General features: G+C 45.2%; 1 protein-coding gene across 1 annotated transcript in view; it reads left to right on the top strand.

Moving 5' to 3' along the window:
- Positions 1–5846: 5846 nt before the first annotated feature.
- Positions 5847–22587, top strand: part of DDC (dopa decarboxylase) — a 203312-nt gene continuing 186571 nt past the window's right edge. Inside the window, exon 1 of the mRNA XM_068234545.1 lies at positions 5847–5919. The gene's annotated coding sequence lies outside the window, so the exon portion shown is untranslated. The remainder of the gene's footprint in view (positions 5920–22587) is intronic.

Below are 22587 nucleotides of genomic sequence, written 5' to 3'. Positions count from 1 at the left end.
TCAGAAGTGACTCTCATACATCCCCAGCTTGTGAACCCGGAGCAGTACATACCTGGAAAAATGATTGCTGTCCGAGGAATTGGGGGTGTCACCCCAGCCATACCCACCGCCTTGGTTCACCTGGATTGGGGGGCCAGCAGCGGATTGAAAGAAGTTGGGGTAACTGACAAAATCCCCACCAACGTTTTGCTGGGTACTGACCTGGGACGGTTAGTTGCCCGGCATGAGCCTACTCCAAACCCCGGGGAGCCTGCATCCCCAGCAGAAGTTCAGGACTCTTGCAAGGTACTGTTTGATAACGCAGTGCAAGTGGGGAGTGCTGGTGAGGCCCCAGGGGCTACGGACTGTATACTAGGAGCCAGCCCTAGTGATTCTCCAGTGCCTAGGCCTGGAGTGGGACATGTTGATCCGGAGAATGCAGAAACTGATGATGTCCTTTATGACGCACGGACTATCGCGGCGATTGATGCAAGAACTGTTGATGCTACTTGTGAAGTGCTGGGTAGCACTGGGTATAATGCAGCAGATAATGTTGATGTGGAATGTAATGTTCTAAATGTCAATATGTGTAAGATGGATAATGCTGATGTCATATGTGCTGTGCTACATAATGCTGTGTGTCAGGTGGACACTCCGTCGGCTGCAGGAGTAACCAGCCGGGCTCGCTGGGCTGCAGCAGATGGATTGCCCACTGAAGGGGCAGACGGCACCAGGCCAGGTCTTTCCCCTTCAGATGTTTTTAAGACCAAAGGTGATGTGGTTTATGATATGTGTAATGTGGGCGTTCCCTCAGATGCCGTGGTAACCCGCAGCGCTAGCGGGTCTACAGCACAGGGACTGTCCACCGAAGTGGCAAATGTTGCTGGGTCAGCCACATCCAATTCGGAACCTGGCCCTGAGGGCCCAGGAGCCTCTCCGTCTGCAGCCTTCCTGGAATGCGTGACAGGCAGCACTGAGCTCTCTGGGGCTGTTCGATTTGACAGCAGCCTGGAACAGCTCAGGGGTCTGGCCAGCAGGTCACCAGCTGGGAGGAGCGGGCTGAGAGGGTCCCGGGAAGTTATTCCCTCTGAGCTGTCCGAAGTGGAGGAGGCAGACCGGCAGATAATCGTTCCCCAAAGGGACACAGAGATGGCTCCTGCCACTATAGAGAAAGTGCGTGTAGCGACGGTTGGAACCCTTCCCCAGCTGCAGCACTGTCTCTATGGTCGCGAATTCACGGTTGTCACTGACTCGCATTCCCATGGTTGGTTATGTCAGGTTGCCAAGGGCAACGACACATTGCAGCAACCTGACCTAGCTTTCCATCCGTATAGCTTGGAGCTAACTGACAGGTGGGGAACCCTCCTGAGGATGCTAAAGGGTTACCCCACCCGGCCAGGCCGTCAATGTAGGTTTTGGCAGGATGATTCGTTAGAATCACCTGCCAGCGCCATCTGGAAGGGGAGCAATCATGGGAATGCTGATGGACTGTCCCGTCAAGCAGAACCAACAATGTAGGTGCTGGCAGGATAATCTGGGAAGATCATCTGCCTTGCCCCATTCTAAAGAGGGGAGGTGTGGTGATATATTGAGGTGCTGATGATATTAGGGAGTACAGGCGTGCCGCGGGCCGGTTCTTGACAGTAGTTATATGCAGTGAGGTGGGTTGACTGAACAGTAAAGGTAGTTAGATGCAGTGAGGTGGGTTCACTCAACAATAAAGGTAGTTATATGCATTGAGCTGGGTTCACTCAACACAAAGCTAGGTATATGCAGTGATGAGGTGGGTTAAGTAAACACAACAGGTACTGGGTATATGCAGTACTGGGTAGTACAATGTGCAGCTCCCTGTCACACACACAGGTAGTCACTAAATGTGCTGGGCTGCTGGCAGTGGCACACACACTATGAATTAGCAAGGCTGTGCATGCAACAAAAGTGTCAGTTTGACACACAGAAAAAAAAAGTACAGGATTAGCTCTGAAAAGAGCTGTTGAGGGGTGCTATAAAAGCAATAATAATCAGCCAGGAGCAAGCTAAGCAGCCAAGAACCTAACTAATCTTTCCCTAGGAGAACAATCTGCAGCAGCTCTCCCTAGTCTATTTGAAGTAAGCACGAGTGAGTGTAATGGCCGCCGGAGGCTGCCTTATATAAGGGGAGAGGGGGCTCCAGGGCTTAATGTAGCCTGCTTGGCTACAATGTGCCTGCTGACTGTGATGCAGAGGGTCAAAGTTGACCCTCATAGTGCATTTCGGGGCGAATCGAACTTCCGCAAAAGTTCGCCTGGTGTAGGCGAACGCGAACCACCAAAGTTCGCCTGGAACCGTTCGCTACATCTCTGACAGGTTGTATTGGCACTGAAGTGCAGGAAGTGCAGGATGTTCTCAAATCATGACCTGGACATGGCAGCAGAGAACATGGGCATGTGATGTATTGGGTGCGTAGACCAATAAGACCACAATACATTCTTTTTGACTAGACCCATGTTCAGGAGAAGGCTCCAAAAAATGTTACGTTCGGAAACTTGGAGTGGCTTCCACCGAAAAGGCTGGGCATAGTAGCTTCTTGGATTGGCGGTTGCGTATTGTGTGGCATAACGGTTGGTCTCAGCCACAATTAAGTCATACCAGCAGTGATCAGAAAAAAAAAATTGACCGGGTGATCAGAAGCCCGCAGGGGGGCATATTAGGGTCTGATCTGATGGATAGGAGTGCTAGGAAGTGACAGGTGGTGACAGGAGGTGATTGATGGGTGTCTCAGTGGGTGATTAGAGGGGAGAATAGATGCAATCAATGCACTGGGGAGGTGATCGGAAGGGGATCTGAGGGTTTGGCTGAGTGATCAGAAGCCCACACGGGGCAAATTAGGGCCTGATTTGATGGGTAGGTGTGTTAGGGGGTGACAGGAGGTGATTGATGGGTGTCTCAGGGTGTGAATAGAGGGGGGAATAGATGCAAGTAATGCACTGGGGAGGTGATCGTGGGTATTTGAGAGCGATCTGAGGGTGTGGGTGGGTCATTGGGTGCCCGCAAGGGGCAGATGAGGGTCTGATCTGATGGGTATGATGGGTAGCAGTGACAGGTGGTGACAGGGGGTGATTGATGGGTGATCAGTGGGTGATTAGAGGGGAGAACAGATGTAAATAATGCACTGGGGAGGTGATCAGAGGGGGTCTGGGGGGCTATCTGAAGGTGTGGGCGGGTGATTGGGTGCCCGCAAGGGGCAGATTAGAGTCTGATCTGATGGGTAGCAGTGACGGGGTGGCGGGGTGATTGATGGGTGATTAGAGGGGAGAGCAGATGTAAACAATGCACTTTCGGAGGTGATCTGAGGGTGGGTCTGCGGGCAATCTGAGGGTGTGGGTGGGTGATCAGGTGCCCACAAGGGGCAGGTTAGGGTCTGATCTGATGGGTGGCAGTGACAGGGGGTGATTGATGGGTGATTGACAGGTGATCAGTGGGTGATTACAAAGGAGGTTAGATGTATACAGTACACATGGGGGGGGGGGTATGGGGAGGATCTGACGGTGTGTGTAGGGGGGGGGTGTTTATGAGCTCCCAGGGGGCAGTTTAGGACCTGATCTAAAAAATAGCGTTGACAGATAGTGACAGGGAGTGATTGATGGGTGATTAGGGGGGTGCTTGGGTGCAAACAGGGGTCTGAGTGGGGGGGGGGGGGTCTGAGAAGTGCTGTGGGCGATCAGGGGGCAGGGGGAGCAGAATGTGCATACTAGGGTGGCTGCAGCCTGCCCTGGTGGTCCCTCAATCACTGGGACCACCAAGGCAGGAGGCAGCCTGTATAATACACTTTGTATACATTACAAAGTGTATTATACACTTTGTAGCGGTGATTGCAGGGTTAACAACCCGCTGGCACTTCTAAACAGCCGGTGGGTTGACGTCGCGGGTGGGCGGAGCCTAATGCCGGCGGATGCGTGCGATCCCCGGTATTTCCGTGTCCCAGGACCCGACGCCCATCAGCGTTACGTGGTCCTGGGCGTGCCACTTTGCTGACGCCCATAGGTGGGCGGTCGGCAAGTGGTTAAACACCAGTTGCCTGGTAGTCCTGCTGATCTCTTTGCTGCAACAGTGGCTGAATCACATACCTGAAACAAGCATGCAGCTAATCCAGGCTGACTTCAGTCAGAGTACCTGATCTGCATGCTTATTCAGGGGCTGTGGCTGAACGTATTAGAGACACAGAATCAGCAGGAGAATCAGGCAACTGGTATTATTTTAAAAGGAAAAATGCATGTCTTTCTCAGTTTAGGTTCCCTTTAAGGGCATGCCCATGAGAGGTGCTCAGAGTCCCTTTAAAGGATACCCGAGGTGACATGATGATAGACATGTGTATGTACAGTGCCTAGCACACAAATAACAATCCTGTGTTCCTTTTTCTTTTTTTTTCTCTGCCTGAAAAGTTAAATATTAGGTATGCAAGTTGGCAGTTCTTGTCTGAGTTATACTGGTTGAACTCGATGGACGTATGTCTTTTTTCAACCAAAATAACTATGTAACTATGAGTTAGGACTTGGTCAGACTACAGTGTATCCCTCACTGATAAGAAAACTATAAAACTCTTTCCTAGCAGGAAATGGCTTCTGAGAGCAGGAAAGAGATAGAGGTTCAATAGTTCATAGATTTTAGCTCTGGCATACTTCAACGAATGTGTCATTGAGCAAAAAAATAAAACAGTAAAAACTTAAAAAGTAGATTTAAAAATAAAATAAAACCGTGGAATATCTTAAAAAGTCCCTTTTAGGAGAAGGAGGATAGATACAATTGTTTATTTCATTCGTTTATTTTCACCTCGGTTGTCCTTTTAAGAATTGGAGGCCTAAAATTCTTGAAAAAAATGTACCGCTTTTAGACCCATAAATTCAGACAGAAATGAACCGCCAGGGAGGTTAATGAACATAGGTGGCTCCAGGCCCCTGTGAAACCCCCCTACACACACACAAACACACGATAGTGCTAATTAATAAACGTATAACATTTTTTGCTTTTTGTATCTGTACTTTTTACAATAAATGCATTTAAAATATCTGGTTGCTATAGTTCCTTCTGCCAAAAAGCCTGTACATAACAGTAAACTTGACTGCTCTGAAGAAAAATGTCGTGCAACTTGCTGTAAAAGTTTTGGGTATTGTATAATACATATAACTGAATTGAACTGCTATAAAGAAAATGGTTTACAATATAAGATAATTGTGGGTAATTTGTAAAAGATGTTTTTACATTTAAGATGGTGGACAGATGATCAGAGACCGTGCTTGCGACATTGGGAAACAGAAGCATTCGGTTGAAATGACTACATAGGTGACTGATTGTGGTCCGAGACTGCTTGCAGCACAGGGAAATAGATGTGAACAGAAGTGTGATCCTATCAGGAGAAAAAAAGTGTACACACAATATGTTATGAGTGTTTTCAGACTGCATACAATAGCAGTTGATTGATGATGAATACACTCAAGATACTAATGTCACATCGCTGTAGAAATCTCCCCTCTGTATGCAAAATGTATAAGCTTTTGGGAAGAGAATAGGCAAATCTAGCCCTTATTGTAACCTGACATGTTACATTGTAAGTTAAAACACATGTAGATCTCAAATACACTTTTTTTTTGCACACAGGGAGGTGTGAAACAGCTAAAAAGTGAGTTTGCCATGAAACTTTGCTACACATTGCACTAGTGCAGTAGGCAAATATTATATTCTGGTATGGTTCATTGTCAGTGACAATATAAAACAAGCATCTGGTGTAAGAGGTGAGATGGTGTTTGTATTGGTGAGATGCTGCAGATGAGTGGTGAATGACATGCAAGTGTCTCTGATTGGCCAGCAGGGAGTGGATGTGCCCAGCTATATTGTGTGAGCTGCTTACCAGACATTCACAGCTCAAGAGGGAACTGCTGAAGAGTCTGGAGATTTACGTAAACTGTAAGTAACATTCTCTCTTACCTAGCAGCTTTGTGTCTGCCTAATCCAAAGAAGATAAATAACTGGATTATATCAACTCTGTTGCTCCAAGCTTTTCACTTCTATATGATTAGCATAGCTGCTGCTGCACCTGTAGACAGTGTAGCCACAGGCTCTACTAAATGGCTAGCTTTTAATAATTAGCAGTGACATTTTGTAATAAATGTAAGGTTTGTTTCCTGTACTTGTATAGAAACAGTATATATGAATTAGACCATGTAAGTGAAAGCAAAATGCGGTGCTCTTACGTTATTTTATGCTACTTTATAAAAGCCAAGCCAAATGGCAGCATACCAAACCGTGAAGAATATTAAAAAAAAAAAAAAAAAAAAAATCAAGTGTCTTCCCTTCAGACAAGTGTTAGCTGTGTGTGTGTTAGTGTACAAGTTTGTTACACAGTGATCAGTGTGTTCCTACATGGGTACAGCGTTCATCCAATATAGTGTTTGCTAACTTGCTTTATTTTGTGTAAGGAAATCCTTGCATATGCATAGTGCTAACATTAAATGGCAAATCTAGAAATAGGAATATATTTTTGAATTTGGTTTGAGTTTTACTGCTGTTGCTGTATGGTGTAGTTGAGCACTGTCAATAAATATTTGCACCCTGCAGTTTGACAATCCAATTACTAAATGAACTACTGAAGATCAGACTGCAAATACCTGCCCAGCAATTTGCAGAGATTTGCTTAATGCTACGTAATACTACTGCTCCTTACGTAATGAAAACAATTGCTGCAAATAAAAAATGGTGCTAAAGTAGAAGCAGGCTTCTGACCTGCTTTATTCTGGGTCACAATTAGTTGTTTGTGGTTTGCCAGGACAATAGCTAATCATGGTAACATTCAATTCTGTGAGTGGGAAGCAAAGCATCTGTAATAAAGATATACTGATGGTAAGGGGTCATTTCCTGCAGCCTTACCATCCTGTCAGAACTCTAAAAATTAGACTCTTAAGGTCCGGTTCACATTGGCATTGAAAATGGTCCAATTAGCGGAACTAAACGCACCTGATCCTAACGGAAGTGAATGGATCTTATGTTAGATTTGCAGTGTTACCCCGTGCAGCTCGCATGCGGAGAAACGCTGGAAAGCTGTATGTAGTGGCAACGGTCCTTAGAGGCACTGTAGTAACAAGTAGTAGAATGCAGTCAATTATTCGAGATACCTGCTTTTACAGGAATTTTCCAAACTTCCACATGAGAAACCCTTCCTATAGCTATATATTGCTGTATATTGGTATGTAGTCCTGCTCTCCCAGTGATGTTTAGCACTGCGGAATTCACCTGCCAGAGCATTCTGGGAGATCGAGCATTATTTTCACTGGCTTCAGAATTCTCAGAAACAAACATTCCGTAGAACTGCACCTGACAGGACTGAAGATGTTGCCACCTGTGAAAAATTTCAGAATGTAAAATCAGGGTGAGGAAAAAATTTACAATGGAAAAACACTGACTAAATAGTTTATAAAAAAAAAATGGAAAAAAATAGCATTTTTATTCATTGCACTACAGTTATTAAAGAAATGTGTTTCTTCCTGAGTAAAATGAGCCATAAATTACTTCTCTCCTATGTTGCTGGCATTTACAGTAAGTAGTAGAAATCTGACATTACCGACAGGTTTTGGGTTAGTCCATCTCTTCATAGGGGATTCTCCGCATGACCTTTATTCTTTATAAACACATTCCCTGAAAAAAGATTTATAAAAAGATGCTGGCCAGCTTCCCTGCTCACCGTACACTTTTTTGGCAGTTGGACGGAACAACTGCCATTCACGAAGTGCATTTTCAAAAGAAATCCTTGGGAACCCCCATGAGGAGATGGGCTAGTCCAGAACTTGTCAGTTCTGTCAGATTTCTACTACCTACTGTAAGTGACAACAACATAGGAGAAAAGTAATGTATGCCTCATTTTACTCTGGAAGAAACGTACTACTTAATTTTATATGTTTACATATATTTTACATTTTAAGATTTTCGCGACCGTCCTTTAACCGTCCTATGACTGCATCACGCCGATTGGCATGAACACTGCAGCTCTCACAGGACCGCCTAACGCCAATTGGCGTCAAGTCCTGGGGGTGTGGTTTGCTGGGGATCGTGCGCGCATCCCCACTTGGCGATCACCACTAAAAGACCACCGTCTATTTATATGGTACAGCACTGCCATCTACAGCAGCACTGTACTGGGGACAGCCACGTCACTCGGCTGTTCCCTGGAGGGGCTTAAAAATGATCGGCTCTCATAGGTTGATGTCTGAGAGCCAATCACTTTGATTGGCTGGTGGGGGGAGGGATCAGGTAAAGAAAAAAAAAAACATTTTTATTAAAAAAACAAAAACACACTGCCTGCAACAGCCATCAGAGCCCACCAACAGAATGAGGAAGCAGGAAGCAGGCCTGATGAGTTCGAGGCCAAAGTCATCTGATAATGGAGCCACCAGCTGGTAAGCCAGAGTGTCAGCTGACTGGGATCGGGTCATGTGAAACTGTGTGGCCTCAGTACACAGATGCCAGAAGCCACTAGGAGCCCGCGGGGAGATAAAGGGAAGTATTTCTAATAGTTCCTATACATGGTAAATTTTTTTAATTTTTTCGATTAAATAATTGTGTTTAATTATTCCTTTAGATAGGCTATAAAGATTTTTCCAACATGTCCGATAGCATTATTATTGAAAAACGGGATCATTTTGTTTTTCTTGACAAAGAAAAAAAAATATTTTCAACTTTCATTTGATCGTTTTGGTCGAATATACTGGAAAATCTAAAACTTTTATTGTACCGTGTATGGGCACCATAAGCCTGCCAGCACCCACAGAAAGCCCCAACAAAGAGGTCCCCGTTATCCCTCAGGCATGCCGGTTAGTTAAGACTTCCTGTTGCCTGAATTCTGGATAATGGGGACTTTGCTGTATAGCAAAAATTATTTTGCAGCTGAAGTCAGTGTTGATTATCTAATCAAAGGCCACGTTACAGTAAGGGAAGAAACACTATTGTTAGAAGAGCTGGGTGACTGCATGGAGAAAGTACTGTAGAAGATCCCATTTCAGAGGCTCAAAAGTAATTGGACAAATTAAATAACTGGAAATAAAATGATCATTTCAAATACTTGGTTGAAAACTCTTTCCTGGCAATCACAGCCTGAAATCTTGTACTCATGGACATCGCCAGATGTTGGGTTTCCTCATTTTTAATACTCTGCCAGGCATTTACTGCAGTGGACTTCAGTTGCTGTTTGTGGGGGCCTGTCTGTCTGAAGTTTAATCTTCAACAAGTGCAAGGCACGCACAATTGGGTTAAGATCAGGTGACTGGCTTGGTCATTTTTCCACTTTTTGGTTTGCTAACCTCCCGGGTTGCTTTGGCTGCATGTTTTAGGTCATTGTCCATCTATATCATGAAACGCCACCAATTAATGTGACTGCATTTAACTGGATTTGAGCAGACCGTGTATCTCTGAAGACCTTAGAATTCATTTGGCTGCTTCCAGTGGCGTAGCTAGAGATTATGAGGCCCCATAGCAAATTGTTTGAGGCCATCAGAACTAGGCACCCTTGAGCAATGCCACCTGCCCCTACCCTATATGAGCATGGAAATGTAAATTACTCAATGTGTACAATGGGCATTGAGACAAAGTCAGAGGATGGATCAACAAAGTGAACACATCAAGTACCACCTGGGCCCCCTCCTCTCCAGGGCCCCATAGCAGTTGCTATGGCTGCTATGGCTATTGCTACGCCTCTGGCTGCTTCTGTCCTGTGTTACATCAATAAACACCAGTGTCCCAGTACCAATGGCAGCCATGCATGCCCAAGCCATCACACTATTATTATTATTGTATTTATAAAATGCCAACATATTAGGTAGCGCTGGACAATAAATAGGGATACATACAATTTAACCTCCCTGGCGTTCAATTTCCCCAGGATTTTTGTGCAAAAAGTGGTTCAACTAATTTTCATAACCTTTTTTCCTGTACCATACCAGGATGTGTCTAGTAAGGGTCTAGTATACATTTTAAGTATAATAGAAGTTTGAAACACAAAATAAAATAAAAACCAAATTTCAAAATTACCCCCCAAAATCTAGTAGTGATGGGCAGATTCGACTTTGAGACAGATCTGTCTGATTAAAGAGAGATCTGTCAGCTGCCCATACACTGCAGGCCGATTCCTGATCGATTTCAGCTTGAAATCTCTTGGGAATCCGGCTGCATCTGGTGACTTGCCGCAGTCCACCTAGTGTATAAATGTATCACCTTGTGGGTTCATTTATACATTACCTGCCCTGTGTCGCCCACCGTGTGGTGCCTATCCATCCTCAGAATCCCCTGCTGGTTATTGTGTTCAATTCAATAAAAATTTTTTTTTTAAAGTTTGCCGCCAGATGTTGATGTTAGGGTCACGCAGCATCATCAACTCCAATTGCTGAGGAATGTGCCACTATCAGAGGTACACAACAAGGGATCAGCATGCCAATGGTGAGCATAACCCCCCACCCCATATGTCTCCCCCTCCGTGCATGAAACACATCATTAGCCCCCCAGTGTAGATTAGCCAGATATATATGTCCCCAGTATTAGATTGGCCAGGTATGGTTCCCCCCCCCACGCTGTGTGTGACCGATCCCCCCCCCTTTTCTTTCCTCCGCTGTGGGTGGTGATTTCCCCCCCCCCCCCCCGCCCTCTCTGTGTGTGGCGATCCCCCCCCCCCCCGTGGGTGGCAATTCCCCCCCCCCCTTGTGTAAATCCCCCCTTTCTTCCCCTCTTAGGGTGGCGATTTCCTGCCCCCGTGTGTCAATCCCCCTTTTCTTATACAACAAGGGTGGCGATTTCCTGCCCCCCCCCCCCCCGTTTCAATCCCCCCTTTCTTATACAACAAGGGTGGCGATTTCCTGCCCACCCCCATGTCAATCCCCTCTTTCTTATACAACAAGGGTGGCGATTTCCTGCCTCCATGTGTCAATCCCCCACTTTCTTATACAAGGGTGGTGATTTCCTGTCCCCCCCCCCCCCCCCCCCCGCCCCCAGAGGCACCCTCGGAGGATAAGAAGGCGGGTATTGACAAACATGGTCGGGGGAGGGAGAGGGCGAAAGCAAGCAGATTAGCTAGAAATCTCTCTGCAGGTAAGGACAAGTCTCACTCTTCCATACCGATTCCAGCAACTTTCTGCTGGACGAGTGAGACTTGTCCTTACCACTAGGGAGGTTAAACAAGGGGTGACAGATAAAGCGGTAGCAAACTATTTTACAACATAGCACAAGGTTATCCATGCAACAGGGTATAAGATGCATGATCGTGTGATTTTAAAGAGACCCAGCAATTCTAGTCCGAGGTAGTCCATGGGAAGGGTGCCATGGGGGTGGGGGGGGGGGGGGGGGGTGAACCCCTGCCAAAGGCTTACAATGTAAAGGATGGTGGACAATCTAAACCTTTTTGTCTGAGAGCCATTAACGCCACATATTTTAAAATATGATTCCGTGAGAGCCATACAATATGTTTCAAACTATGACAGTAGAGTTCATGTCCCTGTTGCCATTTTGATGTGTATACAGTTGATCCACCGGGCAACCGAAGTGTCAGACACGTCTTCAGCTTCTCTTGGGTTTCAGCAACATCAGCAATTTCCCCTGAGAGCCAGATAGAATTACCAACTAACAGCTTGTACAATTACCTAGCTGACTTGGGGGTTGATTCACTTTGTAGGACGGGATATCCGCACTTTTGCCAAATAGGCTGCTTGTCAAGTGAAGTGCGGGGATCTCGTTCTACAAAGTCACTGGACCTGACAGGGTCCAGAGTGGGATAATTGGAGCAGCCGTTCGTTTTGGGGTAGCGCGAGTAAGTTAGTAGTGCATGCTACAGCAGTACTTTGAAAATTGTACTTGCGCTGCCACACTAAGCTGTGCTGCTTGAGCAGTGTAGCTTAGTGAATCAACCCCTATGGATTTGTCTGTGAGCCAGATGTAGCCATCAAAAGAGCCACATCTGGCTCCCGAGCCATAGGTTCCTTACCCCTGATCTAAAGGTTGCCTCCTCCATTTTTTAAAGATGATATGGTATACTTTGGATATTCAGCTGTTCCACGCCTTCTTCATACTTTTTTCTACCATCATTCTGGTAGAGGTTAATCTTGGTTTCATATGTCCAACGAATGTTTTTCGAGAACTGTGCTGACTTTTTAAATGTTTTCACCAAATGCGATCTTTTGATGCGATTTTAATGATCGATTTGTATAGAAAATTTGCCACTTAGAAAGGCAATTGATAAGGAACGATTCTTTGGTCGATTGCTAAATAGGAGGAAATCGATCCGAAAGTTGGATTTTAGGAACGAATTTGAAGAAAGAATCGTTCATTAGAACAGTTCTAAGTACAATTTATAATTACCTTCTGATTATTTTTGATCATAAAAATCTCCTCAAATTATCGTTTTTAGTGAAAAATTGTACCGTTAATGGGCACCTTTAGATGTTCTTAAGTAAAGTCCAATCTAGCCTTTTTATTTTTGAGGCTTGAGTGGCTTGCACCTTGCAGTGCACCCTCTGTATTTACTTTCATGTAGTCTTCTCTTTATGGTAGACTTAGATATTGATATGCCTATCCCCTGGGAAGAGTTGTTCACTCAGTTGGCTGTTGTAAAGGGGTTTCTCTTCACCATGGAAATGACCTCTGTTGTCTTCCATGCCATCCATGGATGTCCAGGTCTTTTTGCTTTGCCGAGTTCACCAGTGCTTGCTTTCTTTCTCCGGATGTACCAAACTGTAGATTTTGCCACTGTAGAATGCCTTAGTTGCCCCACATTTTTATGCATCATTGTGTTCACCCCGCTGAATTAAAGCTGAAAATCTGCATTTCAACTGCATCTGAGTTGTTTCATTTAAAATGCCATAAAACTAAATTTTATTTTTTTTGAATGTCATTGATGTCATGCTAAGTGTGAAGCACACCAGCTCATTACTCGCTCCTCTCTCCTCACCTGTTCACTTGCTTCTTTTTGTATGGCTGTGTAATCAGAAGCTGCTTTCAGGATGAACAATACAATGTATACAAAATGTGTACTGAACAGGCAAGCTTTGTGCACAATAAAATGTGGACATACTTCTGAAAAGCAAATATGATCATTTTTGTTGTGACTCCCCCCCCCCCCCCCTCCTTACCTGTACCGTATGATGTATCATGATGCAGTAACACACCTCCCTCAGAAGTGGATGAAGGTTTACACAAAACTGTATAAATAACAAAAGAAACACATTTTATGATTTTCATGTGCTATAAACAGAGCTAGCAGTGCAGCCAAAGCACACACATTCAAAGGTCTCACCAGAACAGGTTAAAAAGACACCTTAGAGGTGATCTAATTAATATGTATAAATACATAAGAGGGCAAAACAAAAGCTTGGCAGATGAGCTGGGTCTGGGCTTGTGCAAAGGACAAGGGGATATGATCTGCATATGAAGATTTTATTTAGGAAGTTCCTTATAATAACAATGGTTAAAATATATCTCTTACTACAGGAAGTAGTTAAAGCAAACTCATTGGCATTAAGCATTTCCGCATTCAGTAATACAGAAGACAGCTGATTTTTACCGAACATCTTTTAAAGTATCAATTCACTAAGACTGTTAGCGCATGTAAAAGTAAAATTATTCAACTAGTGAGGTTAATGTCAATTCACAAAGATTAGAGCATTCGGTAAAACAAGTGAGGTGTTTAATATTTTATAACCTGCTTGGAGCAGTTTTTCTGTTCATTTTACTGAATGGCTGAGATAGCTAAGAGGAGGAGCTACACTAACTACCAGAGCCGGATTAAGGCTAAATGGGGCCCTAAGCAAAGTAACTGATTTGGGCCCCCCATCATGTCGTAATAGAATCAGAAGATGCAGCTGCACAGCAACATGCCGCACACACCGGGGCAACCGAGCTACTGGTTGCTATGGGCAACAGCCTGCTTTCCTCTGTGGGTGCACAATGCAGGGAATAACAGCGGCAAAATGCAGAGTGAGAGATGAATGGCTGGGATATTTGCACTCGGGGGCTGGGGCACCCCTGTGAAGAGGGCGCCAGATATCACAGCAGCAGCACTTTCCCCCTGCATCTCCAGCCTGGCAATAGCAGAAAGCTCTGGACCCCGCCAAATCGGAAGCCGTTCCCCAGACAGAATTACATAACCACCCCCACCACCGAACAACCGATTTACTCCCAAACTAGACAGCCACCATGCAGCCTCCATCCCAGTGAATACGATAGTCCAGCAGAGAAGGCAGCCGCAGCGGGGGAGATGACAGCACCAGATGACTCACATTCACATATTCACCTATTGACCTATTGCTATGCAAGCAATAGAGGTCCCGTCATGCGGAGCCCATCTGTCTCCTCTAAGTGCTGCCGCTCTGTTACTACTACTATTACTACTTCCTACTTCCTGTCTGATCTGAGAATCAGGAAGTTCAGAGCGAGCGGCTGCACTGTAGAAGAGACAGATGGGTTTCAGATGACGGGATCTCTATCGCTTGGATCATGGATAGGTGAGTGAGCGTTTGCCATCTGCTGCTATCATTCTTGCTGCAGCTGTGGTTCTCTGTGGGAAGGGAGGGAGGAGTGGGCAGCAGCAGAGCGCACAGTAGCAGGAGGGGGACCTAGGAGGAGAGCCTGGCTCTGAAGACAATCAGCAGCACACGGCATGATAAGACAAGACAAGACAAATAACATTTATATCGCGCTTTTCTCCTGGCGGACTCAAAGCGCCAGAGCTGCAGCCACTAGGGCGCTATAGGCCCTATAGGCCCTATAGGCAGTAGCAGTGTTAGAGAGACTTGCCTAAGCTCTCCTAATTAATAGGTACTGGCTTACTGAACAGGCAGAGCCGAGATTCGAACCCTGGTCTCCTGTGTCAGAGGCAGAGCCCTTAAAGGGACTACGAGCAGTGCCTGTGGGTATGCCTTTAAGCATACCCACAACTAATTAAAGTGACTCTGTAACAAAAATTACAACGTTTTTTCTACCATCCTACAAGTTCCTAAACCTATTCTAATGTGATCTGGCTTACTGCAGCTCTTTCTACTATAACCATCTCTGTAATAAATCAATGTATCTTTCCCCTGTCAGACTTGTCGGCCTGTGTCTGGAAGGCTGCCAAGTTCTTCAGTGTTGAACTGTTCCTCTATGCACACTCCAGTGTGTGTTTTATTTACATAAGCCAGCAGCTTCTCTGCTATCTTATCAGTGATAGAAGAGAGCTGGATAAAAATCCTCCTCTGGAGGCTGTGAAAGGAGCTGGTCTGTCACATACTGAGGAATTAACGACATAGGCAGAGCTGTCTGCAGGAAGCCTGTAATGTTCAGTGCATGAGAGAAGCTGGGGACAGAAGGTAAACACACACAAGTGATCTCTTGAGATTCAGAAGTAAGGCTGTATACAGCCTGCTTGTGTATGGATGTATTTTCTATGTGTGGACATACTGTACATCAACCTACTTCCTGTTTTGGTGGCCATTTTGTTTGTTTATAAACAAACTTTTTAAAACAGTTTTTGACTACTTTTAATGCGGCGGGGAGCGGTGAAATTGTGACAGAGGGGAATAGGAGATGTCCCCTAACGCACTGGTATGTTTACTTTTTTGCGATTTTAACAATACAGATTCTCTTTAAGTACATCCTCACACCTACCAGCATGATGTTTGTAATTATATCGCCCTGGGTTCCTTATATTTCATTGCATTGTGCTGAATCGAGCTGCCGACTTTGGAGAAAAGTCGTCCTGTGTAATACAATGTAACTATGGAAAGATGCATATCATTTTGAAGCTCTCTTTCTCCTCTTTCCAATGATAAACTGCCACCCTACGCCTTTTAGTTTTCGCTATTTTCGCGATCGATTTTGATCGTGAAAATAGCGAAAACTAAAAGGCATAGGGCGGCGGTTTAGATATCATTGGAAAGAGGAGAAAGAGAGCTTTAAAATGATATGCATCTTTCCATAGTTACTGCACTTCTCAGAGTCCCTTTAACCATTATACCATCCAGTCACCGCTGACAGGACTGGTTTATGTGCTGATGGCGCCCCTTTGACTCTGAATGGGGCCCCAAGCAACTGCTTTTGTTGCCTGGTCGGTAATCCGGCCCTGCTAACTACTGTTAACCCCACTGGTACCAATGTACTGCTGCGTAGCACATCAGAAAGTAAACTAAACACAAAATGCAGGAGCAGGGCATATTCATACAGGTGTTCCTGTATGCCTTTAGACATGCAGGGGAAAGACTGATAAACAGAAAACCAGAAGATAGAGGAGTCATGCAGACTAAAGGGCTGCGTTTTACTTTTGTATGCTGACAGCATGGAAGCATCAATGTGCAAAGAAACCTTTTAGGCAGATCACCTAAAGAACACTCCCAATTCTGTCCAGAAGTGGGAGAACATCACTTTAGCAGAACAAAGCTTGCTGCCGAGACCTACTCCACAGCTGGTTAGACTTCAACTATTTACTGAACAGATCTGAATTGAAGCCATATATTTTGGTAAATTACCGAACTATTACCACATGTGTGAAAATCTATGGTATAGCTATAGACTTCTGGGTCCTGATGCGGAATTTGGATCTGGCCCCCCCATCTGCCAATTTTCTTGCAACCTAATTTGACAAATTACACCGAACCCATACAATCGATCACAATCTCAAGAACATACAGGGTATCAGGGGACACTTACTGCCTGCAGTCACTGGGGGACACAGGGAAGATGTCAGCAGAAGGTCACACTCAGTGGACACTTACTGTCTGCAATCACTGGGGGACTCTGATAGGGAAGATGTCAGCAGAAGGTCACACACAGGGGACACTTACTGTCAGCAGTCACTGGGGACACAGGGAAGATGTCAGCAGAAGGTCACACACAGTGGACACTTGTTGTCTGCAGTCACTGGGGGACACTGCTGTCAGCTGACCCCTTATTGGTGGGTAGCAGGGGGGACATGAGCAGTGCATAGAGGTCAGTGATCAGCCCTCACAGTACAGAGATGTCAATACTGGAGACTTCAGGGAATAGAAGTGCTCATATTTCCCTTATTCTTTGCTGCAGCCACCAGTTGTAACACATCTACAAGTCTCCCCATTCAGCTCCTGTGACATTTAGTACTGTAATAAGCTTAGAAGAAGGTGGCTGTTACAGAAAGCCGTAGAGCTCCTAGAGTAGTCCTTTGACCAAATGTGGTGTGTTTTACAGAGCAGAGATTTCCCAGCCCTACTCTACCTAATGTGCCAGGACACATACTTGAGAAGTGTAAAACAGCAGGGGACGAAGGACATGTGCAGTGTAGGACCAGGGGATACAACCAGCATCTCACCCTGTCCCTGGCTTCTCTGCATGTTAGCTTCTGCCTTTTAAGGAAAAGAGGCAGGGCGGAAGAGAGTGAATGTGCAGTGTTGATGCCTGAAGCAGCTGGGTCAGGGTACTTGTATCTCTGCGTGGAGACACGGAGTAGAGCCCTGCTATCAGTGAGTGGTGCTTCAAGTCAGGATATTGAGAGTAGCAGATGGGACGCTGGATAGTTCAGCTGAATCCGGGGCAGTCCCAATGAATTCGGGATGGTTGGGCCCTATGGGCATGTGGACAGGACCACATGCACAGTAAGCTGTAGCTAAAGAGTTAGTCACAGATTTTTCAGAGGGCAACGCCACAAGTGAAGGGACCAGGAGGAAGCTGAGAGACCTGACAGACTACGGGGGCTGGAGGAAACCCAGGGAAGAATAACTGAACTTTTTTTTGCCCTATTCAATGAACCATTGAACCGATATGGTAACATGAACTATGGTGAAATCTCCATGACCAAGCCTCATACGGACCCCAAATTGTACACAAATTTGCAGCCCCCCTGGTTTCCGAGATATGACAAACGAACCTATCCCTGGAACCAGCGGGGCTTAGGGGTCCCCTCTCTACCCTCCAAATTTAGGGCCCATAGGAGGCACGGTCATGGATAGCTTTAGGATGAAAAATGCAGTGCTAAGGGACGGTGGTGGGGAGGTGCCAACAGGTATAGTGACAGCCATTTGCTGAGAGCAGCAAAAAGCAGGAAGAGGAGCAGATATCCTTCATCCCAGCCACACCTCCGTGAGTAGTGAGATGAGCATCGGGGAGGGAAGAAAACGTAACTCTGTACAGGGGAATGTGCGGCCACTGGACTGGTTGCAATAGTTGTGACCACGGACCCTACGCCACTGGTAAGGCTCGGTCATCTCAAAAAAAGTCTTAAATGCCGAATGACTATGACAGATCTCATCCAGGTAGTAATGCATGGTCAATTACGTAATTATGTGACTATTTAATCACATAACAATTTACTTTACAAAGATGGTATCTTTTTCACCTGTTCTGATTTGTAAACAAAGGAGTAGAATGGTTTTTCTGGATCTAAAGTTGGCCTCATGGAGCCGTTTCACAGCAGGCAGGTGTGACAATTAACAGCCATCCGTCCAAATTCAGCACAAAATCTGCACTAGGAACTGCAGTTATCCTTAAAACTTGGGATCCTAAAAGCCAGAAAATGCTTTCCTCAGACCCTGCAGTTCTTTAGAGCTCGCCTGCAGCTTTCTCCCCAGATGGCATGATGGAAGAGCTAAGTCAGAGCAGGATCATCCACCAGGCATACAAAAAGAGAGAAGGGGCGCTCTCTGGTGTATTAACTTTTTTTAATATATTGCTTCAATCGCAAGGTAAAGAATAAAACTTACAAAATATAAAAGATGTAAAAGCATATCACACTTAATAGTGTATATCACCGTGCTCCAGGAGATGGATGACACCTGCTCGGACGCCAAAGGTGTTCCGGGTCCCGCAGGCGCTATCGGATCCCCGAATCCCGTTACTACTGGCCATAGAGCGGAGGCGTCCGAGCAGGTGTCATCCATCTCCTGGAGCACGGTGATATACACTATTAAGTGTGATATGCTTTTACATCTTTTATATTTTGTAAGTTTTATTCTTTACCTTGCGATTGAAGCAATATATTAAAAAAAGTTAATACACCAGAGAGCGCCCCTTCTCTCTTTTTGTATTTCTGTATTCTTACCAGTGCCTATACCTTGGTCCCAGGGTATTTTGGGGCAGCACCTGGTGGAAAACTTGTGAGCTCTGTGGAATCGACACTCGTTGGAGCGCAGTGGAACTGTGTGTGTGTTCATCCACCAGGCAACTTAGGCAGGTGCATGGGGCCTAGTGGGTATCAAGGGGCCCACCTGCCACCTTCTCTAACCTTTAAACTTTCTTTTAATAAATGATGAATAATGCATAAAATAGCAATCTTAAAAATCAATCAACAGCGCTGGGTCTCATCCAAACACATACCACACTTCACCTCTCTTCCCAATCTATCCAAATGGGTCTGGATATCCACAGTCGTCTGTATAAAGGATCAGCAGCTATAGTTCTCTGTGCATGGATACAAGATGAAAAATACTTCTGTTTAAAAAATAAACATCATAAATGTTTCTAAAAAGTTCTAGAACTCTCCTGGCATGAGGCAGATTAATATACTATATATAAATTAAAGGAGCATCCTCATTACTCCGGCCCCCCCAAGATGAACTCAGGTGGACACTAACAGTTTTATACAATTAGATAGTTGTCACCTGATAAAATGGTTGAGCAACATTCCAAGAAGTCTATCTCCTCCTGCATGGAAATTGCACTGACTGTAAAGTGTATGACAGACAAGCAGAAATTGTAAGGAATAGGTTTCTGGAAAAATCCGTATTCTAATAAAGCACTTCTGGAAGCAGAATTAGAAGTCAGATGATTAGATTGGCAGGAACTATTGAAAACTAAAGTAAAAAAAGCTGGCCTCCCCAATTTGCATAAATATGCAAACACAGGAAGCATTCAAAGTAAAAAGTATTGTAAATAAGTACTGGCATATTCTATTCACATTCAAGTTTTCGAGTCCTGACTTGAAACCAATTTAGAATCTGGCGGTGGAGCTAAAGATCAGGGTGATGGCAAGAAGATCCTCCAACCTGAAAGATTTAGAGCTCATTGCTAAAGATGAATGGGCAAAAATACCTGTAGAGACTTCCAACCGCTGGTCTGCAATTATAGGAAGCATTTGATTGCTGTAAAAGCCAATAAAGGCTATTCTATTGATTATTGAGAAGGGTATGAATAATTTTGGACTGGACATTTTTTGCTCAAATGTAAATAAAAGCTGAGACATGTTTTTTTTCCACAATAATGCCTCTTGTACTTTGTCTTATTATCATTTGGGAGACACCTAATGTATGTCATTTCTGGTCAAAAAACAACTTGCTGGTTGAATAAAAGTAATTTTAAGTCAAAATTTGCCAGGGGTATGAATAATTATGGGCAGCACTGCAAATATAATATGCATGTTTAGAAGCAATTAAACCCTGCTTTTGGTGAATATTTACTCGCTGGGTGGGCAGGAACATGTGCATCGACCAGCGTGTCAGCGCAGAGCATCGGGTATTGAGAGAAACAAAGAGAATGGAAGCCCACCAATATGGTGCACATCACGCAGCTCTCATGGGCCTCGATTCACCAAGCGGTGATAACTCAGTTATCACGCCTAAAGGACTTTAGGCGTGATGACCTTTTCACCACTGAGTTATCACCGCTTTTTCCTGCTCTTCGCGCGCGCAAAGTCCCATAGGGTTTAATGGGAGCTTCGCGTGAAGCGTCGGGTGCTGCGCGCGCACTTACGCGCCTACGCGCGTACGCGCGGTAACTTCGCGCGAAGCCCTTCTTATCATGCCTAAACTGAGTTTAGGCGTGATAAGGGCCTTTTCACCACGGTGCTAACACTTTGCACCGCTTTGTGAATCGAGCCCATAGAGAGTATATATGAGTCAGTAAAACCTAACAAGAATATAATGGCATACGAAGCATAAGACCGAGTCAAAAATTATTATAGGAGCAACAAATGCAGGAAAGGCAGACGAACACATAAACGGTTAATCAACGTGGCAGTCATTGCTTAGCATCTCCCATCGGTACAGACAGTAAAAACTTTTTGCAGGGGGTCGGTGCACTAATCTGCCCCAGTTTTGTAATAGTACAAGTGCAGTTCCCTCACCCGCTTTCCAAGGCTACAAACCCCTCAATGACAAAGCACCTCCCATCGTAACAACCATATATATCCCCCACCTGCGCTATATTCCCGGATCCATGCCTGACTAGCTACACCACTTAGATGTAACAGATGGTTGGAGTAATCCCCACTCTCCGTTGTCTGTTCGCTGTTGATTTCTAGCTTGCTGCGGGTGTCAAAAGTAATACGGTCAGGTTGCCTTTCCAAGCCTGCGACTTTGGGCACAGGTAGGTACTTGTATAAATCCGGAAAGCCATCTGGGGTGTGGAGGGTGAAAGATGTATCATTTAAAGAAATCTGAACCTGGAATGGGAATCCCCATCTGTGATTTGCTCAATGCTCCTGAAGCATCTTCAGCAAAGGTTGGAGTGTACGGCGCTGGGCCAGGGTGCTTGGCACCAGGTCCTGGAAAAAGCTGATCTGCTTGCCTTCATATATCACTTCTACCCACCGTCTGACAGCTTGCATTATATTTTCTTTTAGGGCTAAGTGGTGTAGTCTACATATGACATCTCTGGATGGTTTTTCGTCTGCTGGCTTAGGTCGCAGGGCTTGGTGAATTCTGTTTAGTTTAATGGGAGTAGCATCCAGGGTTTTCCAGAAGGGCCATTAAATATGGCCGTCACCGAAGAGGTAAGCTGGTTTAGGGAGATTGACTCTGGAAGCCCGCGTAGTCTAATGTTCCTCCCGCTACGGTTTTGTACGTCCTCCATGCGAGCTCAAAGTGAGCAGTTTACCGCAGGTTGTTGCTTGTGAGCCTCCTTAAGACCGGCAAGATCTACTTTCACAGTAGCCATATTGACCTCCTGTGAGGAAACTCGCTACCTGTTTTCGGAGACTACCACGTGGAGCTCTTGAAGATCTGCTCTGGTGGTGGCTGTGATCTTGTCTGCCAGCTCAGTGAGGCTTTGTTCACATCATAAATCGCCAGCGCTATTACAAGCGCTGAGCTATGTATTAAAAGGTTTTTTTTTCTTCGCTTTTCCCTTTGCAGAGTAATTCATTTTTTCATTTCCTGACGTCAGTCAGGAAGTTAATTCTTTTACCCATAAATTAATAGATACAATGTATTTATTCATGAAAGTGCCGGTTTCCCTATACCTTCCATTGAGCAAAAACGCTCAGAAAATGGTACAGGCAGCACTTTGCTTAGCGGATCATAAAGGAACCGTTCAGATGTGAACTCTCTCATAGGGAATCATTGCACAAGCGCTTTCAGGGCAATTTAGAAACGCCGGCGCTTAAAAAAACGAAAACGCCCAAGGGGTAATCGAGCCCTAAGGTCATTTTTGGTTGGGAGGCTATGGAGGTAATCCCATATCTCATTTAAGGAACGAGAGGTAGCTTCCGCAGTGCCATCCTTGGTTTTGGCGCTTCTTGCTGAAGGGTTGTCTGCCATCTTGGGTTGTGCAGGCGGAGAGCGAGCGTTCATAAACTTTGTGACCGAGTGCTGTAAGAGACTGCCTCCTTTCTGGGCTCTGGAGTTGTTGGTCCTCCTTTTAGTATCTCCGGACATATTTCTAGGGTAAGTT

The sequence above is a fragment of the Hyperolius riggenbachi genome, chromosome 5, assembly GCF_040937935.1.
Source record: "Hyperolius riggenbachi isolate aHypRig1 chromosome 5, aHypRig1.pri, whole genome shotgun sequence".
Classification (NCBI taxonomy): domain Eukaryota; kingdom Metazoa; phylum Chordata; class Amphibia; order Anura; family Hyperoliidae; genus Hyperolius; species Hyperolius riggenbachi.
The sequence above is the reverse complement of the archived record's forward strand: the minus strand, read 5'-3'. Positions and strand labels throughout refer to the sequence as shown.